The following is a 22,151-nucleotide window of genomic DNA, read 5'->3' on the forward strand; positions in this document are numbered from 1 at the left end:
TGAGACCCTGCTGATCAGATGTTTGAGAAGGCACCGACACTCCTGTGAGAGCTGGGGCCTTCTCGCAGCTTACCACAACACTATACATTGTATAGCGGCTTTGCTTGGTATTGCAGCTCAGCCCCATTCACATGAATAGAACTGAGCACGCCCAGTCCATGTGACTGATGAACGTGACATCACTGGCCCAGAGTAATCTGTGAGAAGGCCAGAAACACTGCTGCCTTCTCAAACAGCTGATCGGCAAGGGTCTTGGGTGTCAGACTCCCATCGATCAGGTACTGTGTCGGAAAACTCCTTTAAATATTCCTGTAAGCAGGAAAGCACTTATGTAGCCCTGAGCTCTTTATAAGTGATTGGACAGAAATCTCCCTGGACCACCAGAAATACAGATATAAACCACTTCTCTGCCATATACCACCAGGGATACAGACATCAACCTCTTCTCTACCCTAGACCACCAGGGATACATATATAAACCTCATCTCTACCCTAGACCACCAGGGATACATATATCAACCTCTTCTCTACCCTAGGCCACCAGGGATACATATATCAACCTCTTCTCTACCCTAGATCACCAGGGATACATACATCAACGTCTTCTCTTCTCCCTAGATCAACAGAGATTCAAATATGAATTCAATCTCTGCCCTAGTCCTTAGACCTGTTATCATAAACCCCACCACAACCCTAAACCACCAGGGATCTTGGCAATTACTTCATAAAAACGAAAGAAAACTAGGGAAATTGACATAGACATTTTTAAACTATCGGTAAGCAGTATAAAAATATTGACTGTATATGGATGCACAGTGGAATCGGACCATATTGGGCACAGTGTATCTGGACGCTATATGACACAGTTTATCTGGCTGCAGTTATTTAGGTGTTATATGACACAGTTTATCTGGCTGCAGTTATTTAGGTGTTATATGGCACAGTTTATCTGGCTGCAGTTTTTTAGGTGTTATATGACAGTTTATCTGGCTGCAGTTATTTAGGCTTTATATGGCAGAGTTTATCTGGCTGCAGTTATTTAGGTGTTATATGACAGTTTATCTGGCTGCAGTTATTTAGGCGTTATATGACAGTTTATCTGGCTGCAGTTATTTAGGCTTTATATGGCAGAGTTTATCTGGCTGCAGTTATTTAGGTGTTATATGGCAAAATGTACTTGATGCTGTTTTGGATGCAACTGTGGCCAGGTTTACTTCTGCTCACTTTCTACAAGGACTTGGAGGGAACACTGTGAACAATAAAGAAGCTCTGTAACAAACCCGACAGTTGTGCGAGCAGTACTGCACCTATAAGACTATATAAACTCGTTAATGTCATATTAGTCCCCAAAAATGTTTATTTTTAATTCTGCACCTTGTTTTCTATGCTGGGACCTTATGAAAGGATAACAGTCTCAAGTAAGCCCACTGTCTTCAGTCCTTCCACCCCTCCCTGTTTGTCTACTCTGGGTGCATTAAGTGGTAGGCAATTAAGAGTGCCGCATTTGTGTGAGGGGAGGCGGGGCGTTCACTATTTAAACCTGGCCCTCCTCCCCCCACTTGTCGGTTCGAACTATTTCGAATCGGCTTGTGGGTTGGTGCCAGAGAAGGGCATGCGTCACTGGAGGATCGGGGGATCGGCTGCGTCGGGCTCGTCGCTACGGTGATTAGGTAGGTAGGGTGGCTTGCACACCCGTCTTGCTATGTATAACATGTGGGGCTGCCGAGCGTGCCGCCGGTCCCCAGCTGCGCTGGAGACTGCCCGCACTCCCGATCGCTTCCGGCACCCCAAGACAGGCACCCCGATCCGCTCCAGGCCCTGCGCTAAGCACCCCCGCTCCCACATGCAGCATCCCCCAGGCGGGCACCCCTCACCTGTGGCTCAGCAGCGACGGGTCCCGACGTCCGCTCGCATACCCTGAGCATCGGTCACGCCGGCCGTCGGCTCCACGACGCAGCGTTAGATATCACTCACTCCCGTATCAGAACATAAACATTCGTTCCGCCGTAGAGGAAAACGCCGTCCGCTCACACAGGGATCCATTCATTAGCTGCAATCAGTAAGCGGAGGTCCAGCTGCAGGATCAGGGGGCGGAAGCCGAAACCTATAGGCGATTAATACGCCGCGGCTTTCCCTGTACAAATAGTCGATAGCGGTGGGCACGGGATGCAATGTTCCACATGGCGGAGCGCAAATCCCTCGCAGCCGCTCCTGATGCACGTTCTCCTGGTAATTACAATTAGCGAGGCAGTGAAGGTGGACATGCTTATGTGACTTTCAGTCATGTCTAGGAATCCGCTGCAGAATAAACTCGTCTTCTTTACTGCGCCAAACTCAGGCAAGACAAGATAAGCAGATACTCAGACATGTGCACTGTATAACAAGTTAGGATTTCAATGGTTAATTCTAACCTAGAAGGGAATCACTGGCTTGCTGCGCTCCAGCAGGTCCTGGCTTGATAGAGGGCGACACCTACAGGCCCATACTGGTACTGCAGTCCAGGTGCAGGGCTCCTTTGCTCAGGCACAGTGCAGTACTGCACCTATAAGACTATATAAACTCGTTAATGTCATATTAGTCCCCAAAAATGTTTATTTTTAATTCTGCACCTTGTTTTCTATGCTGGGACCTTATGAAAGGATAACAGTCTCAAGTAAGCCCACTGTCTTCAGTCCTTCCACCCCTCCCTGTTTGTCTACTCTGGGTGCATTAAGTGGTAGGCAATTAAGAGTGCCGCATTTGTGTGAGGGGAGGCGGGGCGTTCACTATTTAAACCTGGCCCTCCTCCCCCCACTTGTCGGTTCGAACTATTTCGAATCGGCTTGTGGGTTGGTGCCAGAGAAGGGCATGCGTCACTGGAGGATCGGGGGATCGGCTGCGTCGGGCTCGTCGCTACGGTGATTAGGTAGGCAGGGTGGCTTGCACACCCGTCTTGCTATGTATAACATGTGGGGCTGCCGAGCGTGCCGCCGGTCCCCAGCTGCGCTGGAGACTGCCCGCACTCCCGATCGCTTCCGGCACCCCAAGACAGGCACCCCGATCCGCTCCAGGCCCTGCGCTATGCACCCCCGCTCCCACATGCAGCGTCCCCCAGGCAGGCACCCCTCACCTGTGGCTCAGCAGCGACGGGTCCCGACGTCCGCTCGCATACCCTGAGCATCGGTCACGCCGGCCGTCGGCTCCACGACGCAGCGTTAGATATCACTCACTCCCGTATCAGAACATAAACATTCGTTCCGCCGTAGAGGAAAACGCCGTCCGCTCACACAGGGATCCATTCATTAGCTGCAATCAGTAAGCGGAGGTCCAGCTGCAGGATCAGGGGGCGGAAGCCGAAACCTATAGGCGATTAATACGCCGCGGCTTTCCCTGTACAAATAGTCGATAGCGGTGGGCACGGGATGCAATGTTCCACATGGCGGAGCGCAAATCCCTCGCAGCCGCTCCTGATGCACGTTCTCCTGGTAATTACAATTAGCGAGGCAGTGAAGGTGGACATGCTTATGTGACTTTCAGTCATGTCTAGGAATCCGCTGCAGAATAAACTCGTCTTCTTTACTGCGCCAAACTCAGGCAAGACAAGATAAGCAGATACTCAGACATGTGCACTGTATAACAAGTTAGGATTTCAATGGTTAATTCTAACCTAGAAGGGAATCACTGGCTTGCTGCGCTCCAGCAGGTCCTGGCTTGATAGAGGGCGACACCTACAGGCCCATACTGGTACTGCAGTCCAGGTGCAGGGCTCCTTTGCTCAGGCACAGTGGCTAGGTACTAAGGCAGGAGTAAAAAAAAAAAAATTTAAATAAATTTGGAATATGTTCAAGGATCAAAAATAAAGAGGGCTTCAAGGAGGGGGGCTGGCCACGTCACTTTGCGCACGCAGCCGGGCCGCCCGTAAGCCCATACGGTCAGTCAGGGGGTTGGTTCGGGCGCAGTCACAATAATCCGGTGGTTAGCTAGGGAGCGGTGGCATGAGTGAAGGGTCGCCCAGCCGGCGTGCGCTCACTCACACGTCTGTTCTTGGTTATTCAGGTCCACAGGTGGTGGGCTAACTTACGATACTGTGGGGTTCGTGGCTGTCATGGCCGCCAGGGGAGTCAGGGGTGGTGCATGCGGGGGCCTACCCCCTCTTTTCTCCTGCATAGGCTTGGGGGATGGTGGACTATTATGTCCAGGCCTTTGGCGCATCTCTTACAGGGTGGCGCCTACAGTCGTGGCCTTTGGTGGGGAAAAAAAATAAATAAATAAATAAAAAATAAAAATAAAATTAATGGTATAGATAGGAATGTTGCTTTGCCAGGTCTGTCACGACTACAGACTCCTTATAAAGCCCTGCCACGACTGCAGGCATCAGTCTGTCACAACTACAGACCCGCTCTAAAGCCCTGCCACGACTGCAGGCAACAGTCTGTCACGACTACAGACCCGTTATAAAGCCCTGCCACGACTGCAGGCATCAGTCTGTCACGACTACAGACTCGTTATAAAGTCCTGCCACGACTGCAGGCATCAGTCTGTCACGACTACAGACCCGTTATAAAGCCCTGCCACGACTGCAGGCATCAGTCTGTCACGACTACAGACTCGTTATAAAGTCCTGCCACGACTGCAGGCATCAGTCTGTCACGACTACAGACCCGCTCTAAAGCCCTGCCACGACTGCAGGCACAAATCCGTTACGACTACAGACTCATTATTAAGACCGGCCACGACTGCAGGCATTAGTCTCATGTAAACAGACTCATGAGGTAATACTACCACGTCTACAGGCGATGGTCCGTTACTGCTACTCTCGATGTAGGGTCCCCTCACGACTACAGGGGCTAGTCGGTCACATCCACAGACTCGGTCGCACTACAGGCACTGGGTGGGCATCTACGGGTAGTTGCGTCACGACTACGCACGTGGGTCAGCCACGGCCTGGGAGGTCAGCCTTCACGGTCACAGGTAGGTCCAGTTAGGCTTCAGTCTCCCAGCGGGTTCCAGTCACAATAACCAGCCCCTAGGTGAGGGGGGGCACTCCCGCACCAGCGCACAATGCCAGGGAGCTGTGCGGCTCCTCACGCGGCACACGGTTCAAACCAGCGGGGGCCGGGGCCCACGGTAAAGGAAGGGCTCCCTCTGATCCGGTGCACATTTCCAGGGAGTGGCGCTGCTCCCCACGCGGTACGAGTGTCCAGCCGGCGGTGGGTCGGCCCTAGCTGAGGAGGGGGGCTCCCCCGCACTGGTGCATTCTGCCAGGGAGCAGCGTGAGCTCCCCACGTGGCTGGGGGGTAAGGCTCCTCATCTTCAATAAAGTCTGGCACGGGCCGCCGTGCCGTTAGGTAGGCAGGGATCAGGGGAAGGAGTACTAGGCTCGGTCAGAGGGAGCAGATCATAGGCGGTGGCTGGCTTCCTGCTGCCGGCCGTACATAAGGTTCCAAGGGGGTTATTTAGGCACAGGATGTTAGTTAGTCCGTGCAGGTGATCTGCGTTATACCATGCTCTTCATGCTCGTACTCAGAGCTGTGCCCATACGGGAGCTGCTTAAGTGGTTGATAGTGAAAAAAAAATTAAAAAAAAATAATTATATATATATATATATATATATATATACACATTTTTGAGTCTCTCACGCATGGCTCCGCCATTAGAGTCTCTCACGCATGGCTTCTCCGTTTTAGGTTTACACATATGACTCCGCCATCGGAGTCTCACGCATGGCTTCTCCGTGTTAGTTTTACACATACGGATCCGCCATTAGAGTCTCTCACGCATGGCTTCTCCGTTTTAGGTTACACATATGACTCCACCATTAGTCTCTCACGCATGGTTTCTCCGTTTAGGTTCACACATATGTCTCCGCCATTAGAGTCTCACGCATGGCTTCCCCGTTTTAGGTTACACATATGACTCCGCCATCTGAGTCTCTCACGCATGGCTTCTCCGTTTTAGGTTTACACATATGACTCCGCCATTAGAGTCTCTCACGCATCGCTTCCCTGTTTTAGGTTACACATATGACTCCGCCATTAGAGTCTCTCACGCATGGCTTCTCCGTTTTAGGTTTACACATATGACTCCGCCATTAGAGTCTCTCACGCATGGCTTCCCCGTTTTAGGTTACACATATGACTCCGCCATTAGAGTCTCTCACGCATGGCTTCTCAGTGTGAGTTTTACACATGCGACTCCGCCAGTAGTCTCTCACGCCTGGCTTCTCCGTTTTAGGTTGGCACATATGACTCCGCCATTAGAGTCTCACGCATGGCTTCCCCGTTTTAGGTTACACATATGACTCCGCCATGTGAGTCTCTCACGCATGGCTTCTCCGTTTTAGTTTTACACATATGACTCCGCCATTAGTCTCTCACGCATGGCTCCGCCATTAGTCTCTCGCGCATGGCTTCTCCGCTTTAGGTTTACACACAGGACTCCGCCATTAGAGTCTCTCACGCATGGAGGTAAAAAAAAAAAAAAAAATTCCTCACCAGGCCCAGCTGCGCCGGGACTAGTCTCTCATCTCACCATAGCTAAGAGACTGATGGCCAATTCCTTGGCCAGTAATACTCTGAGGGCTTACAAGACAGCTTGGCGCCTGTTTCAGAGATATGAGAACACCTACCCGGCCGCTGGCCGGGGGCCTATCACTCACCTATTGGGCTTTGTCGGGGTTTTTGCCACTCTCAATTAAACCTGTCCTATAGCATTGTTAACTATACATGGCAGGTATTCAGCACCATTGGTACAGGCTACATCCGGACCTACCGTCACTCTTCTCCGCCCACCCGATCAAAGCGGCGTTGAAGGGTTTGCGCAAGATGTCTGTTGTGAAACGACATGGGCGTCAGCCATTTACCGGTAGCTTGTTCAGGCCGTGACAGGCAAACTGCAGGGTAAACCGTTCGGGCCGCAGGTTAGCGCTCTGGTAGAAACAGCCTTGTACCTGGCTTTCCATGGATTCCTCAGGTCAGGCGAGCTCATGGGCACCAATACGCTGGCTGGGTGCTTGCGGAAAGGTCAGCTCATCCGGCGCGGGTCCATCTATGTCCTCACCTTGGCCTCGTCCAAGACGTCACGGCCGGGGCAATCAGTGGCGGTCAGATACTTTCCCACGGACAGCAGATGGTGTCCGGTGCAGGCCTTGGAGGCTTGGCTGCGTAGTATTTAGTCCAAGCGGCATGTTCTCCCGTACTCGAACTAGGCAATGCCCGGCTAACCACCGCGGCCTTTCTTGCGTAAATTCAGGTTAGTTGACAGGTTCAGGGGTCGGTCCTCGCTGGATCACAGGACATTCCTTCCACATGGGCGCGGCAGCGGCGGCGTCCATGCATAAGGTGCCAGTACATGTCATCAAACGGTTGGGTCGTCGCAGTTCCGCGTGTTCCATGCGTAATATCCCGGGTCCTTATACGAAATATCATTGGCTTTCGAGTTTTGGTCTGTAGTTTCTGTTATCAAGTTTTCAAACTCCTATGCATGGTTCTTTTGGCCCCTTTAGGCTACCCTTCGATAAGCAGTTCCGGCATAACTCTGCTGCTTCTAGGTTGGGGGGGTGGAGTATAGGCTTAGGTAGGGTACCCTCTCAGCATGAGCCGATCCGAGCACAAGCATATTTTATTTCGATGTTTGCTACACTTTCTGTTGCACATGTATTGGCATCCAGAAAAGCATATGAATGGATTGACAACAACAATTAACTTTGAAGGCGTAAATGGTTATCTACCTGAACGCGGCAACGCAAGCTTTATGAATCTTTTATGATGGATAAGGATCCTCACATTACGGGTGTATTCACAGGAGTGTGTTTATGGGGCCACAAAAGACGTGGACAGCACACCGTGTGCTGTCCCCTTCTGCACTTCCGTTCCATGGCTCCGCAAAAAAAAAAAATAGAACATGTCCTATTCTTGTCCGCAATTGCGGACAAGATAAGTCATTTCAATAATACGGAATGCACACGGCCTGTATCGTGTTTTGAAGATCCGCAATTTGAGGAGCGCAAAACACATACGGTCGTGTGAATGTACCCTACATGTAATGGTAGAGTGCCTGATGATATCTCATATAAAGAGACAGACAATGTGATATGTTGGTATATTTACTTGAATAAGTCTCTGTTCACATCACGTTCAGAGCTGAAATCTGGTGTATACTCCATACAAACTGTCAGTATATATGCTAAATGTATCCATACACCTGACAAAGGCGTGCCTGAGCTTTAGGGAGGCAGAGTGCCTGAACTTTAGGTGTTATCTGGATAACACTGTCCTTTTGCCCTCCGTCTGGGCATTATAGGGTGGTACAGATTTGTTTCTGCAATATGAAATGCCTCATTCACACGTCAGTGTTTGGTCAGTGATTTTCATCAGTGATTTTGAGCCAAAACCAGGTGCGGCTCTAAACACAGGACAGGGGCAGATCTTTCCTTATACCTTATATCTGTGGAGGCTCCAGTCCTGGTTTGGGCTCACAATCACTGATTGAAATCACTGACCAAAACACTGATGTGTGAATGAGGCAAAATGGTTTAATAGATTACCCTAGTTCATAAAAGGTATACATTAAAAAAATGGATACCACATTGTATACTTTTTTTTTTTACAATTAGAGCCTCCCAAGGTATACAACCAACATAGACTCTTAAAGACTCTCATAGACTCTTAAAGTAATGTGAACAGTGCCTAACCAACACTGTCATTTGCCAAAAATCATCTCACCAACAAAATTCTACCTGTGCTGACAGCTTTGCTTATTCAACACTGAACAAAATTATAAACACAACACTTTCAGTTTTGCTCCCATTTTGCATGAGCTGAACTCAAAGATCTGAAACATTTTCTACTTACACAAAAGACCCATTACTCTCAAATATTGTTCACAAATCTGTCTATATCTGTGTTAGTGAGCACTTCTCCTTTGCCGAGATAATCCATCCCACCTCACAGGTGTGTCATATCAAGGTGCTGATTAGACAGCATGAGTATTGCACAGGTGTGCCTTAGACTGCCCGCAATAGAAGGCCACTCTGAAATGTGCATAGTTTTGCCGTACTGGAGGGGGGGGGGGAGGGGGGGGGCGTCAGAAAACCAGTCTGTATCTGGTGTGGCCACCATTTGCCTCACGTAGTGCAACACATCTCTGTCGCATAGAGTTGATCAGGTTGTTGATTGTGGCCTGTGGGATGTTGGTCCACTCTTCTTTAATAGTTGTGCAAAGTTGCTGAATATTGGCAGGAACTGTCATATACGCTGATCCAGAGCATCCGAAACATGCTCCATGGGTGACATGTCCGGTGAGTATGCTGGCCATGCAAGAACTGTGATTTTTTCAGCTTCCAGGAATTGTGTACAGATCCTTGTAATATGGGGCCGTGCATTATCATGCTGCAACATGAGGTGATGGCCGTAGATGAATGGCACAACAATGGGCCTCAGGATCTCGTCACGGTATCTCTGTGCATCCAAAATGCCATCAATAAAATGCATACGCCTGCCCATACCATAACCCCACCACCACCATGGGCCACTAGATCCACAATGTTGACGTCAGCAAACCGCTCACCCACACGATGCCACACACGCTGTCTGCCATCTGCCCTGAACAGTAAAAACTGGGACTCATCCGTGAACAGAACGCCTCTCCAACGTGCCAGACGCAATCGAATGTGAGCATTTGCCCACTCAAGTCAGTTACGACGACGAACTGCAGTCAGGTCCAGACCCCGATGAGGATGACCAGCATGCAGATGAGCTTCCCTGAGACGGTTTCTGGCAGTTTGTGCAGAAATGTTTTGGCTATGCAAACTGATTGTTGCTGCAGCTGTCCGGGTGGCTGGTCTCAGACTATCATGGAGGAGAACATGCTGGATGTGGAGGTCCTGGGCTGGTGTGGTTACACGTGGTCTGCGGTTGTGAGACCGATTGGATTTACTGCCAAATTCTCTGAAACGCCTTTGGAGATGGCTTATGGTAGAGAAATGAACATTCATTGCACGGGCAACAGCTTGGGTAGACATTCCTGCAGTCAGCATGCCAATTGCACGCTCCCTCAAATGTGGCAACATCTGTGGCATTGTGCTGTGTGATCAAACTGCACATTTCAGAGTGGCCTTTCATTGTGGGCAGTCTACGGCACACCTGTGCAATATTCATGCTGTCTAATGAGCACCTTGATATGCCACACCTGTGAGGTGGGATGGATTATCTCGACAAAGGAGAAGTGCTCGCTAACACAGATTTGTGAACAATATTTGAGAGTGATGGGTCTTTTGTGTATGTAGAATATGTTTCAGATCTTTGAGTTCTTTTTATTTTTTTAAATTTTTTTTCTTATTTTTTATTATCTATTATATAAGAAACATATACAAAATCAGACCATCCAAAGGTCCATATTACAATAATCAACAATATAATAACATTTTACCCCAAATACCCACCCCCCACCCTTTGGAGAAAGAGAGAGAGAGAGGAGAGAAAACTACAACAAAAAAAACACATCCGGCCCTAGTTCAACCATTTTTTCCATATCTTGTCAGTTTTTTCAGCTCTATCACTATATCTCTCGGACACCCGTTCCAGTTTAATCAAATTAACAACTGCTTCTTGCCACTGTTCCACTGTGGGGGAATCTTGATTTATCCATTTCCGAAGTATGAGAAGTCTAGCTTGAAATAGTACTTTGCCTAAAACCAATCGTATCTCTTTATTTAATTTAAGATGTTCTGTAGCCCCTAGAATACAAACTACTGGGTCTTCAAAAACCTAAACACCCAGAAATACTGATAGAATCTCTACAATCTCTTTCCAATACCTAAAAAGTTTATCTCTACAATCTCTTTCCAATACCTAAACAATGTATAAGATCCCCCTTCTCACCCTTACATTTTGGGCACTTATCCAAAGTTCTTACCCCCATTTTCTTTAACGCCCAAGGAGATCGATGTAACCTATGAACTATAAAAAACTGAGACATTTTATGTGAGGCCCTTTCCGACACCATAATTTAACTTCTAAGGGCATCATTCCATTTTTCTTCCGTAAAAGACGGGAGCTCTTTTTCCCATTTTCCCTCTGGCAAGTATTGTAATCCGTTCTTTTTTTCCATCCATCAAAATCCCATATCTTTTTGCCGTTGTTCCTCTTTTTTCTCCTCCATTGGTAAATTTATCTATTCTATTTGATTGTTCCTTTCTATATTTATCTGAATTCACCGGTATCCTCACAGCATTTTTAAGCTGAAAATATTTATAAATATCCTTTTGGACTCCATTACCAAAGTGCCAAAATCCTTCAGTTTATCTTCCTCAATTACTTGACCTAGATATTTTACCCCCTTTTTATCCCAATCTATGTAAGACCTAATCCTTTGCACTTCCTTTAAATTAATATTTTTCCAAATAGGTGTATCTGTACTGACAGGGAATGTCCCACAGGATTGGCGCATGGCAAATGTGGTGCCAATATTCAAAAAGGGTCCAAAAACAGAGCCTGGAAACTATAGGCCGGTAAATTTAACATCTGTTGTGGGTAAACTGTTTGAAGGTTTTCTGAGAGATGCTATGTTAGAGCATCTTATGGGAAATAAGCAAATAACGCCATATCAGCATGGCTTCGTGAGGGATCGGTCATGTCAAACTAATTTAATCAGTTTCTATGAGGAGGTTAGTTCTAGACTTGACAGCGGCGAATCAATGGATGTCGTGTATCTGGACTTCTCCAAAGCATTTGACACTGTACCTCATAAAAGGTTAGTATATAAAATGAGAATGCTCGGACTGGGAGAAAACGTCTGTAAGTGGGTAAGTAACTGGCTCAATGATAGAAAACAGAGGGTGGTTATTAACGGTACATACTCAGATTGGGTCACTGTCACTAGTGGAGTACCTCAGGGGTCAGTATTGGGCCCTATTCTCTTCAATATATTTATTAATGATCTTGTAGAAGGCTTGCATAGTAAAACATCAATTTCGCAGATGACACTAAACTGTGTAAAGTAATTAACACTGAAGAGGACAGTATACTACTACAGAGCGATCTGGATAGATTGGAGGCTTGGGCAGAGAAGTGGCAGATGAGGTTTAACACTGACAAATGTAAAGTTATGCACATGGGAAGGAATAATGCAAGTCACCCGTACATACTAAATGGTAAAACACTCGGTAACACTGACATGGAAAAGGATCTAGGAATTTTAATAAACAGCAAACTAAGCTGCAAAAACCAGTGTCAGGCAGCTGCTGCCAAGGACAAAAGGATAATGGGTTGCATCAAAAGAGGCATAGATGCCGGTGATGAGAACATATTCCTACTACTTTACAAATCACTGGTCAGACCACACATGGAGTACTGTGTACAGTTCTGGGCTCCTGTAAACAAGGCAGACATAGCAGAGCTGGAGAGGGTCCAGAGGAGGGCAACTAAAGTAATAACTGGAATGGGGCAACTACAGTACCCTGAAAGATTATCAAAATTAGGGTTATTCACGTTAGAAAAAAGACGACTGAGGGGAGATCTAATTACTATGTATAAATATATCAGGGGGCAGTACAGAGATCTATCCCATCATCTATTTATCCCCAGGACTGTGACTGTGACGAGGGGACATCCTCTGCGTTTGGAGGAAAGAAGGTTTGTACACAAACATAGAAAAGGATTCTTTACGGTAAGAGCAGTGAGACTATGGAACTCTCTGCCTGAGGAGGTGGTGATGGTGAGTACAATAAAGGAATTCAAGAGGGGCCTGGATGTATTTCTGGAGGGTAATAATATTACAGGTTATAGCTACTAGAGAGGGGTCGTTGATCCAGGGAGATATTCTGATGTCTGATTGGAGTTGGGAAGGAATTTTTTTCCCCTAAAGTGAGGAAAATTGGCTTCTACCTCACAGGGTTTTTTTTTGCCTTCCTCTGGATCAACTTGTAGGATGACAGGCCGAACTGGATGGACAAATGTCTTTTTTCGGCCTTATGTACTATGTTACTATGTTACTGCAAGTACCCTTTAATATCCAATATTTTTTTTAACTTCCACCCATATGTATTCCATTGAATTCAATATTCTATTTCCTGTAATATTTTTCCCTAGTGTTCCTGACTCCAACACCTCTAAGTGATTCATTTCCCCACTCCACCCCATTTTTATTAATTCCTCCCTTCCTACTAAACCATTTAAGCTTCTTTTATCTGACTATATTGTTTTATTAAATAATAAAAGAACCAGTTAGGAACTGCTAATCCACCCTCTCTTACTGGGAGCTGAAGAACTTCTCTCCTTAACCTAGGGAATGTCACCTTTCCAAATAAAATCCCCCATTAAACTGTCTAATAACCTTCGGCAACCTCATTGGGGCATTTTGTAAAACATACAGTATTTTTGGGAGAAAAATCATTTTTGTTAAATTCACCCGACCCTGAATTGACAACGGTATTTTTTTTCCAGATATGTATTTTAGTTCTAAGTTCTTTTATTAAGGGGAGTACATTTAACGTTTCATATTCTTCTATATTTCTAGAAATCTGTATACCTAAATATTTAAAACTCTCGTGTTTCTCAAGCACATGCACCCTTGAGCAATTCTGTGGTTGCCCCTTCCCTAATAACATCATATGGGATTTCCCCCAATTAATATTTAAACCAGAAAAAAAAAAAAAAAAGTTATCTATTATATCTATTACTCTATTAAACTCATCCCCAGTGTTGTGCATAAATAATAAAATATCATCGGCATACATTAATAATTTTTCATTTCCTTCCCCAGATCTTTGAGTTCAGCTCATGCAAAATGGGAGCAAAACCGAAAGTGTTGCGTTTATATTTTTGGTCAGTGTACATTATTTTGCTCTGTTTTCTGGATGTGTCAACCAGTAACTATCATAGAGCTCTCCTACCCCTTGTAGCTGGCTCCAAAAAGTAGGCTAAGTAGCATCTATGGAACTTGTTACACCAGCAGTCTGTGCCGCTGTTGGCCTGCTCCTCCCTGCAGGCCCAGACTCTGTGCTGCCTACCTTCCCTCCCCCACCCTGTCCTGCACTCATGCTCCCGGTCGCCAGACTGTGTGTGTATCATAGGCCCCCTGACATGTTATATAGGGTGCAGGGGCGCTTGCCCTCAGCCTCCTAAAGGGCCAGCACACACACACAACCAAATGTGTCCCCAGGCAGCAACTGGATATCCCTTGGTATATAAGGCAGCCTCCCCAAGGGGAGGGTACCTGAGCTTTAGGTTCCTAGTTTGCCAAGTGAAGGTGTTATTATCTGTCTGATTAATTGAAACAGAAAATCAATTCGGCTCACTTGTCTGGTACACGAGAAAACCGTCCCGTTCAATGATCCACAGTTAGAGTTCTCAGCACCATTCCAGCTCTAAAATCTTCTGCTTTATTGAAAATTACTATAAAATCAATGTACAGCAATGCCATTAACAATATATTAGTTCAGCATGAATGTCCGGTTGATGCGTTTCGGAACACAACTGGTTCCTTACTCATAGCCTATCTGTCTGACTAACTGTGTACCAAATTCCTGCCTGACTGACGAATTTGCTCCACATCTCCCATCCTGACCCTTGCCTGTTTTGCCCTATTGCCACCTGCCTCAACCTTGGACCTGTTTCACGGATAAGCATGAACTCCTTATGTCCAGACCTCGACCTGTTTCCTGGCTATGAGTATTGGCTGACCCCTATAGTGCTTTGGATTGGTGTCTTAGCTGCCAACTACACCAGGACTACTCCAGGAGGTAGAGGTCTAGTTACTCCCCTGCGGCAAAGTCCAGAAAAACCATCTAATGTGTATGAGGATTTCTCTAAAACTATTGCACCACCAATGTGTCAAATTGCATCGATCTGGGCCAATTTATGGCGCAGTTTAAGGCTTCTTTCACACCTGCGTTCAGGTGTCCGCTCGTGAGCTCCGTTTGAAGGGGCTCACGAGCGGTCCTGAACGCATCCGTCTGGCCCTGATGCATTCTCAGTGGAGGCGGATCCACTGAGAATGCATCCGCCTGCCAGCGCTCAGCCTCCGCTCCGCTCAGTGAGCGGACACCTGAACGCTGCTTGCAGCGTTCAGGTGTCCGCCTGGCCGTGCGGAGGCGAGCGGATCCGTCCACACTTATAATGGAAGTCAATGGGGACGGATCCGCTTGAAGATGACACCATATGGCTCAATCTTCAAGCGGATCCGTTCCCCATTGACTTTCAATGTAAAGTCTGAACGGATCCGCTCAGGCTACTTTCAGACTTAGAAAATTTTCTAAGTAATAATGCAGACGGATCCGTTCTGAACGGATACAAACGTCTGCATTATAGGAGCGGATCCGTCTGATGAAACATCAGACGGATCCGCTCCGAACGCTAGTGTGAAAGTAGCCTAAGACATTAGATAATGTGACCCATAGTGTTTAAAGGGGTTGTCTGGGCTACTACAGATATTGATGACCTATCCTCAGGATACGTCATCATTGGTCGACATGGAATGCTAGAAAGGATAAACTATGAACACAATCATAGAGTTTATTGCATCTACCACAAGGGGGCACTCACTACATACTGTATACTGATTCTTACAGCTTTCATTGCGTAAATTCTTTATAGTGGTGGCTGCATGCAGCAGAAACTGCATCATGTAAATCTGACTGGGAAGGAATCAGAATATGGATGCCTCAGAAAAACAGTTTTGACCCCTAAAAAGATATATTATAAAATCATGGTGGACAAAAACAATTATAACCAAATTAATAAATGAATAAAACAACAGTAGATTTGGCCGCACTCTCAGCTGGGATCGGGGCCCATCAGCTGTATTTGCATTATTTGTGCCTCCTTCATCTACTGTGCGAGTCTCTTTTTGGGGCTTCCAAGAGTACTGTTTTAAATTGTTCATCACCCCTTCCACCATCCATAGTGATTACTAATTGCACCTGTCCTCAGTGTAGATGACCCCCTCAGCTACCGGGCCCCAGAGCACCTGCTATTTAAATGTGCGGAAACTGAGGTTGTCACTGCATCTGTGGAAAATGAATAAGCTAGTGACCAAGGGGCCCTATATAATTTAGACAACTACAGTTTTTTGCAATGAGCCTATGGGTGACATATGCTACTGTGTGCTGCTGTATGCCTATGCAGTAGCATATGTTGGGGCGATCCAATGGAGGTATACATCAGGATATCATTCCATCAGCGGTATACATCAAGATATCATTCCATCAGAGGTATACATCAGGATATCATTCCATCAGCGGTATACATCAAGATATCATTCCATCAGAGGTATACATCAGGATATCATTCCATCAGAGGTATACATCAGGATATCATTCCCTCAGCGGTATACATCAGGATATCATTCCCTCAGCGGTATACATCAAGATATCATTCCATCAGAGGTATACATCATGATATCATTCCATCAGAGGTATACATCAGGATATCATTCCATCAGAGGTATACATCAGGATATCATTCCATCAGAGATATACATCAAGATTTCATTCCATCAGAGGTAACATAGTAACATATACTGTATAAGGCCAAAAAAAGACATTTGTCCATCCAGTTCAGCCTGTCATGCTGCAAGTTGATCCAGAGGAAGGAAAAAAAAAAACAACCCTGTGAGGTAGAAGCCAATTTTCTCCACTTTAGGGGAATAAAAAATTTCTTCCCGACTCCAATCAGAATAACTCCCTGGATCAACGACCCCTCTCTAGTAGCTATAGCCTGTAATATTCTTACACTCCAGAAATACATCTAGGCCCCTCTTGAATTCCTTTATTGTACTCACCATCACCACCTCCTCAGGCAGAGAGCTCCATAGTCTCACTGCTCTTACCGTAAAGAATCCTCTTCTATGTTTGTGTACAAACCTTCTTTCCTCCAGACGCAGAGGATGTCCCCTCGTCACAGTCACAGTCCTGGGGATAAATAGCTGATGGGATAGATCTCTGTACTGACCCTGATATAATTATACATAGTAATTAGATCTCTCATCAGTCATTTTGTTTCTAAAGTGAATAACCCTAATGTTGATAATCTTTCAGGGTCCACCCATTACAGTTATTACTTTAGTTGCCCTCCTCTGGACCCTCTCCAGCTCTGCTATGTCTGCCTTGTGCACAGGAGCCCAGAACTGTACACAGTACTCCATGTGGGGTCTGACTAGTGATTGGCAAAGTGGTAGGACTATGTTCTCATCACGGGCATCTATGCCCCTTCTGATGCAACCCATTTTCTTATTGGCAGCAGCTGCCTGACACTGGTTTCTACAGCTTAGTTTGCTGTTCACTAAAATTCCTAGATCCTACAATTGAGACATGCCATGCAGACTCAGGAATGGAAGACTCCTCCTTTGACTGTGCACTCCATGCCGGTGATTGATCAGTGGTGCAGGCCAGATTATCGCGCACGATTATCTCCATGGCTTATGCCAGTCTACTAGATAAAGTAGTATGTGATCCATTAACCAGTCTTAAGGCTAAATGGGAAAGGGATGTTGGAGAACTGTCGGAGGAAAAATGGAGGGATGTTTTGGGGGCAGTACCCACGATATCTATGAGTGTGGCACATAGGCGATCGCAATTATTCCTTATTCATAGGGTATACAAGACGCCACGGCTCCTGTTTAAGATGGGTCTACGGACTCTAACTGTCCTAGGTGTGCTGCCCCAGATGCAGACTTGGCTCATATGTTTTGGTCCTGCACAGAACTGGAGCGTTTCTGGTGTGGAGTGTATAGACGAATAGAAAACAGCTATGGAGTAATTTTACCAAAGACTCCACTGGTGGGGTATCTTGGGTATGTAGAGAACCTAACAACCACCAATGATTATAAATTAGCAATTGCTAAATTATTGTACATTGCACGTAAATCCATTGCAAAACACTGGATACAGCCGATCTCTCCGACTAAGTCAGAGTGGATAAATATGGTCAATTATATGATATCCATGGAGAGTGGCATCTACAGTACAGACCAAAAGTTTGGACACACCTTCTCATTCAAAGAGTTTTCTTTATTTTCATAACTATGAAAATTGTAGATTCACACTGAAGGCATCAAAACTATGAATTAACACATGTGGAATTATTTACATAACAAACAAGTGTGAAACAACTGAAAATATGTCATATTCTAGGTTCTTCAAAGTAGCCACCTTTTGCTTTGATAACTGCTTTGCACACTCTTGGCATTCTCTTGATGAGCTTCAAGAGGTAGACCCCTGAAATGGTTTTCACTTCACAGGTGTGCCCTGTCAGGTTTAATAAGTGGGATTTCTTGCCTTATAAATGGGGTTGGGACCATCAGTTGCGTTGAGGAGAAGCAGGTGGATACACAGATGATAGTCCTACTGAATAGACTGTTAGAATTTGTAATATGGCAAGAAAAAAGCAGCTAAGTAAAGAAAAACGAGTGGCCATCATTACTTTAAGAAATGAAGGTCAGTCAGTCAGCCGAAAAATTGGAAAAACTTTGAAAGTAGGGGCTATTTGCCCATGAAGGAGAGTGATGGGGTGCTGCGCCAGATGACCTGGCCTCCACAGTCACTGGACCTGAACCCAATCGAGATGGTTTGGGGTGAGCTGGACCGCAGAGTGAAGGCAAAAGGGCCAACAAGTGCTAAGCATCTCTGGGAACTCCTTCAAGACTGTTGGAAGACCATTTCAGGGGACTACCTCTTGAAGCTCATCAAGAGAATGCCAAGAGTGTGCAAAGCAGCAATCAAAGCAAAAGGTGGCTACTTTGAAGAACCTAGAATATGACATATTTTCAGTTGTTTCACACTTGTTTGTTATGTATATAATTCCACATGTGTTAATTCATAGTTTTGATGCCTTCATAGTCATGAAAATAAAGAAAACTCTTTGAATGAGAAGGTGTGTCCAAACTTTTGGTCTGTACTGTATATTAAAAGAGGCACTGTACAGAAATTTAAGAAGCAATGGCAGGTGTGGCTGGCTGGACCTGGGGGGAAGTCTCAGAGATTGATGCATATTTGGAATGGAATGGTCCTAAGGGGATTTGGAAGCTAAGATGTAAGAGAATTGGAGCATTTTTGTCCATGTCGAGGGAGATGACCACACTGAGAGGGGGAGGTGGGGAGGGAGTTGGGGGGGGGGGGGGGGGGGACTGGGAGATTTAATAAAGATTTTTTTTGATGCAGTGTTATTGACATGCTGATTTGGATAAAGTATGATTGATTTTACTGTATTGATATCCTATTGTCATATAATGTATGGTTTATCTGAACAATTGGCTGTATGTAAAACCTTTAATAAAAATGATCTGATTCAAAAAAAAAGATCCTTTTCCATGTCAGTGTTACCCAGTGTTTTACCATTTAGTATGTACGGGTGACTTGTATTATTCCTTCCCATGTGCATAACCTTACATTTGTCAGTGTTAAACCTCATCTGCCACTTATCTGCCCAAGCCTGCAATCTATCCAGATCGCTCTGTAGTAGTATACTGTCCTGTTCCGTGTCAATTACTTTACACAGTTTAGTGTCATCTAAAATTGATATTTTACTGTGCAAGCCTTCTACAAGATCATTAATAAATATATTAAAGAGAATAGGGCCCAATACTGACCCCTGAGATACTCCACTAGTGACAGTGACCCAATCTGAGTGTGTACCGTTAATAACCACCCTGTTTTCTATCCCTCGCCAGTTACTTACCCACATACAGTCGTTTTCTCCCAGTCCGAGCATTCTCATTTTATATACTAACCTTTTATGTGGTACAGTGTCAAATGCTTTGGAGAAGTCCAGATATACGACATCCATTGATTCGCCGCTGTCAAGTCTAGAACTTACATCTTCATTGAAACTGATTAAATTAGTTTGACATAACCGATTTCTCATAAAGCCATGCTGATATGGTGTTATTTGCTTATTTTCATTGACGTACTCCAAAATAGCATCTCTTAGAAAACCTTCAAACAGTTTACCCAGGACAGATGTTAAACTTACCGGCCTATCGTTTCCCAGCTCTGTTTTTGGACCCTTTTTGAATATTGGCACCACATTTGCTATGCACCAATCCTGTGGAACACTCCCTGACAGAGTCCTTAAATATCAGAAATAAGGGTCTGGCTATGACATTACTTAATTCTCTTAGGATACGAGGGTGTATGCCATCTGGTCCTGGCGATTTGTAATCTTTTTAAGACTCAGCTGTACTTCTTCCTGGGTCACTTTTAATGGGGAACTTTTACATTCTGCATTTCATCTGACAGTTTATTTTCCTCAGTGAATACAGTGGAGAAAAAAATATTTAACAGCTTTGCTTTCTCCTCGTCGCTCTCTGCAACTCCCCCCTCATTACTCTGTAAAGGGCCGACACCTTCAGATTTATACTTTTTACCATTTATATAATTGAAGAACATTTTAGGGTTAGTTTTGCTCTCTTTGGCAATTAATCTCTCGGTTTCTAGTTTGGCTGCTTTTATTAGTTTTTTTTACATATTTTATTTTTTTCCTTATAGTTTTTAAGTGCTTTCTCACTACCCTCCTGTTTTAGTGATTTAAGTGCTTTCTTTTTGTCATGTATTGCTTTCTTTACAGTTCTATTTATCCACATTGGTTTCTTTTTGTTCCTTAACCTTTTATTCCCATACAGTATGTACCTCTCACAATTAGATTTTAGGATGCTTTTAAAAATATCCCATTTTGTGGCTGTATTTTTATTTTTGAGGACATTGTCCCAGTTAGTTAGGCCTATGGCCTCTCTTAGTTAGCTAAATTTAGCTTTTTTGAAGTTTGGTATTTTTGTTCCTCCCTGAAGAAACACACTTTTGAATGATAATTGGAAGGTTATTACTTTATGGTCACTATTTCCCAGGTGTCCCCCAACCTGCGCGTCTGTTGTTCTGTCAGGTCTATTGGTTAATACTAAGTCCAGTATGGCCGTCGGGTCCTGAACCAGCTGGGAAAGGTAATTGTCTTTGGTTATTGCCAATAACCTGTTTCCTTTATGAGATGTTCAGGTTTCAGTTTCCATGTCTATATCTGGGTAGTTGAAGTCCCCCATAATAACCACCTCATTATGATTTGCCACCTCGTCTATCTTGTTTAGTAGTAGATTTTCTGTGGACTCTGGTATATTAGGCGGTTTATAATAAACTCCTATTAGTAATTTATTATTGTTTTTGCCTCCATGTATCTCTACCCACAGTGACTCGACATGTTCATGGCCCTCACTTATATCTTCTCGGACTGTGGGCTTTAGACAGGACTTTACATAAAGGCAGACCCCTCCCCCTCTCCGGTTTTGGCGATCCTTTCTAAACAGACTGTAACCCTGTACATTAACCGCCCAGTCATAGCTATCATCCAGCCATGTCTCAGTTATTCCCACTATGTCATAGTCCTCCTCACACATCACTAATTCCAGTTCCCCAGTTTTATTAGTCAGGCTTCTGGCATTAGTATACATACATTTAAGAGGTTTATGTATATTTTTTACTCTACACTTTTCCTTCTGAACTGTTCTAGTCTCTCCTTCCATTCCTCCCCCAGTCCCACTACCTTGCCCCCGGTCTCTATCTGCACTATCTTCCCCTCCTATAACGTAATTACCCTACCCCCAGTCCCTAGATTAAACACTCCTCCAACCTTCTAGCCATCTTCTCCCCCAACACAGCTGCCCCTTCCCCATTGAGGTGCAGCCCATCCCTACGATAGAGCCTGTAGCCGACAGAGAAGTCAGCCCAGTTCTCCAGGAACCCAAACCCCTCCTTCCTACACCAGTTCTTGAGCCACTTGTTAACCTCCCTAATCTCCCGCTGCCTTTCTTGTGTGGCCCGTGGTACAGGCAGTATTTCAGAAAACACTACCTTTGAGGTCCTTGCCCTAAGCTTTTGACCTAAATCCCTAAAATCATTTTTAAGGACGCTCCACCTACCTCTAACTTTGTCATTGGTTCCGATATGGACCATGACTGCTGGATCTTCTCCAGCCTCTCCAGTAATCAGTCAACCCGATCCCGGTTTTTGTGACAAACGATCCCGATCTTTTTACAGATCGCCCTATCTATACCCCTAATAATTGAGTCTCCCACTACCAGCACCTGTCTGGCCTGCCCTGCTCTCCTGGTCTTCTGCTTACTGGAGCTGACATTCCCCTGACTGGTAGAGGAAGGGTCCGGCTGCAGCAGTGCTGTCCCTGAACTGCTAG

General features: G+C 45.5%; 1 long non-coding RNA gene across 1 annotated transcript; it reads right to left on the minus strand.

Moving 5' to 3' along the window:
- Positions 1-881: 881 nt before the first annotated feature.
- Positions 882-14,045, minus strand: LOC121008240. Its single transcript, XR_005780536.1, has 3 exons — positions 14,035-14,045; positions 2,543-2,698; positions 882-1,307 (listed from the first exon to the last, which is right to left on the minus strand). It is a non-coding gene; the product is annotated as an uncharacterized LOC121008240 (long non-coding RNA).
- Positions 14,046-22,151: the final 8,106 nt, after the last annotated feature.

This window comes from Bufo bufo, chromosome 7 (genome assembly GCF_905171765.1).
Source record: "Bufo bufo chromosome 7, aBufBuf1.1, whole genome shotgun sequence".
Taxonomy (NCBI): Eukaryota; Metazoa; Chordata; class Amphibia; order Anura; family Bufonidae; genus Bufo; species Bufo bufo.